The sequence below is a fragment of the Loxodonta africana genome, chromosome 5 (assembly GCF_030014295.1).
Source record: "Loxodonta africana isolate mLoxAfr1 chromosome 5, mLoxAfr1.hap2, whole genome shotgun sequence".
In the NCBI taxonomy this organism is placed as follows: domain Eukaryota; kingdom Metazoa; phylum Chordata; class Mammalia; order Proboscidea; family Elephantidae; genus Loxodonta; species Loxodonta africana.
The window spans coordinates 15,630,907-15,634,384 of NC_087346.1; the positions used below are offsets into that span (position 1 = coordinate 15,630,907).

A 3,478-nucleotide genomic window follows, 5' to 3' on the forward strand; every position below is an offset into this window, starting at 1 on the left:
GCTGCTAACCAAAAGGTCATCAGTTAAAATCCACCAGGCGCTTCTTGGAAACCCTACGGGACAGCTCCACTCTGTCCTATCAGGTGGCTATGAATCGGAATTGACGGGAAAGAAACCAGTTTGTTTTTTTTTTTTGGAATACGTATAAAGTGACAGTCTATAGTCATTTTTATTTGCATTTCTTTGATAATGACTTTGAGCATTTCTTCATGTGTCAATTAGTTTTGGGGGATCTCCTCTTCAGTAAATTGCCTGTTCGTGTTATTTGCCTATTGTCCAATGGGGCTCCTGTATTTCTCATGTTGATCTGCAAGAAGTCCTTGTAAATTCTAGGTGGTAATCCTTGTCAGTTTTAATCACGGCAAACACCTTCCAATGCGTCACTATCTAGTAACTGTCTATGATGTCCTTCATTAAAAAACTTTAATTTTGGTGTAATCAACTTTTTTTTTATGGTTTGTGCTTTGAATTTTTATTTAAGAAATATTTTCCCCCAAAAAAGGGCCTCTGTTGTGAAGTGGCACACTTAGGGCATCTCTATTGCTCTACGTGTGGAATCGACATCAGGAGATTTCAGAAGTGTAATTTTTGCTCCCTGGGTAGCTAGTGATTTTTGGTTCTGGCAAAGAAATATTTCCCCACTCCTAGTTCACAGATAAATTCTCCTGCATTTTCTTCCATTAACATCATGATTTTACCTTTTGAATTTAGGTCTTTGATCTATCTAGAGTTCACCCTTGTGTGTGACCCTAGGCAGAGATCCGGTTTTATTTTTCCCCATAAAGATTACGTTTTCCCAACTACATGTTCTAAAAACCCCATTCTGTCTTTATCTATGGCATACCTTCATTATATAATGGGTTCCCATGCCTGGATCTGTCTCGGAGAGCTTCATTTTGTTCCATTTGTCTTTCTGTCTATTGTCGCACCAAAATGACCTTGATTTTATTACTATAGCTTAGTAATATGTCTTACCGTCTTAGGCTGGGTTCTCTAGAGAAGCAAAACCAGTAATGCACATATATTTATATACAGAGAGGTTTATATTAAGGAAACAGCTCACACGATCGTAGGGGTTGGAACATCTCAAGTCCTTGGATCAGGACAGAGCTCCTTCCCAATTCACAGAGCTGCAGAAGCTGGTGAAACCAAGTTGAGCAGGTTGGAAAGCAGGGATCCCGCTCACAGGTTATGACAGTCAAGAAATCCCCAAGGTTGGCAGGCAAGACCGCAAGGTTTCTCCTGAATCAGCTGCAGGGGCTGGAGAACCCAAGATAGGCAGGTCAGGGAGCAGGACTCTTACTCACAGGCCCTGAAGATCAAGCAAATCCCAAGGTGGACAGGTAAGCTGCTAGCTCAAGTCCCAAGAAACAGAGGTCAGACGAGAGACAGCTGCTGGATCCAGAACAAGCCAACAATTTTGCAAGGCAAGCAGGAAGGAAGTAGGTGGAGGAAGGCAGAGAGATGAAGGCTGAGGGGGCAGGGAGCAGCCACAGGCCCCACCCCCACCAGGACCACTCAGCAGATTCCATCATAGGGGTGATTACATATCAAATCTCCACAGGGGAGTGATCATAACATTATACAAGTGCCAAAACACTGAGAATCATGGCCCAGCCAAGTCAACACACAATCTTAACCATCACACTTACTATCTGATAGTATAAGAACTGGGCCCTTTGTTCTCATTTTTAAAGGTTGATAATTATGCTTGGACTTTTGTTAATTTTAATACTAATTGATTTTAAAGAAAATTTATCAAGGCTCCAAAAACAAATCCAATCAGAATTTTTACTTTTATATATTAGTTTGGGGAGGATTGACACCTTTATAATAGTAATTCATCCCATCCAAGAGGGAAAATATCTATCCATTTAACCAGATCCTCTTTTAGGTCTTTCACTAGCACTTTAACTTTTCCTTCATAGAAATATTTTATTCTTGGTTAATTAATTCTTGGAAACTTTTTAGCTTTGTTTCTACTATAAATAGTGTAAATTTATAAATAGATAAATCAACATTTAGAGCTGGATATTTTAATAATTCCATCTCAGATAAATTGAGCAGAAGAAAAGGAGGTAACGATATCAAAGTCCTGAACAATGCATTTAAGAAGCTCAAGCTACTAAAAAAAAAAAACTAGAGACCTAGAAAACTCAACATCCAACAGAGAATACACTTTCTTTTCCAGCACACATGAAAAATTTACAAAAATAGTTCTTACGTCGGGTCATAATGGAAGTCTAAATTATTCTGAAGAATTGATACCATGCAGACTAAACTATCTTGCTGTAATGTAATAGAATTCAATGTTAACAACAAAGGGATATCTTTTAAAATTTTTATATGCTTGGAAATTGAATAATATTATTAAATACAAGACTCTTAAATGATAATGAAAATACTGCATGCCAAAACCTATGAGATACACCTAAACAGTATTTAGAAGGAAATAGCTTTAAATCAATTTCAAGGAAAGAAGAAATATTAAAATAAATTATTCAGGTCCCTGTTTAAATGATTTTGAGCTGGGGTGTCTGGATATTACAATGAAAACATCCTCACGATACTGGAACCTCATTTTTCATAAAGATTTTCATCCCTACCACTCTTGGTTGATTTCTAAAGTCTATGGATCTCCTCTTATTCAACCGCAGAGAATGTCTGAATGCCAGGCCCATTCTTAATACAAAGAATATATACTACATTTTCTTCTGCTCAATTTTTATCAAAAGCCCACTTGAAAGAAATACACAAGGAAGATATGAAGAACTTGCAGTTAATTTCTCTCTCTAGATATCTTACTTTTATTGCTGGATTATCAGAGTTGCATATAGAATTAATTGTCTTGTATTATGGATTGAATTGAGTACCCCATAATATGTGTCGTAAATCCCAACCTCACCCATAGTTATAATCCCATTTGGTAATGTGTTTTCTTTGTTATGATAATTAGGCAGCATTAGTGTAGGGTATGTTATAAATTAATCTCTTCTGAGATATAAAAGAGCAGATCAGGCATAGAGAAGCAAGCAGAGATGGGGGAAGATAGGTGCCAAGCCACATGAAGACTGCAAAGGAATAGCTGCAGAGGAACAGCAGCTCAGAAGAGGCAAGGCTCTTCCTCCAGAGCTGACAGAGAAAGTAAACTTTCCCTAGAGCCAGCACTCTGGATTCGGACTTCCAGCCTCCTAAACTGTGAGAAAATAAATTTGTTTTTCATAATGTGATATTTCTGTTACAGCAGCACTGGATAATTAAGACAGTTTTGTTTTCCTTGTCTCCAATATGTGCTAAATAAAAAAGCAAGGCCCACAGATGTATGTCTAGAATTCCCCCTTTTGGTTAAAAATAGTTACACATACATGCTTGTATATGGATAGAATATCCCTTGAAGGATATACAAGAAAGTGATAACACCTACAGAAAGGAGAACTGGGTGCTGAGGGGATACACGGGAGGGAGACTGACTTTTTAC

The 3,478-nt window shown here is 37.8% G+C and overlaps 1 non-coding gene across 1 annotated transcript; it reads left to right on the forward strand.

The window, feature by feature from the left end:
- Window positions 1–496: 496 nt before the first annotated feature.
- On the forward strand, window positions 497–630 carry LOC111750822 (U11 spliceosomal RNA). Its single transcript, XR_002785874.1, has one exon. It is a non-coding gene; the product is annotated as a U11 spliceosomal RNA (small nuclear RNA).
- Window positions 631–3,478: the final 2,848 nt, after the last annotated feature.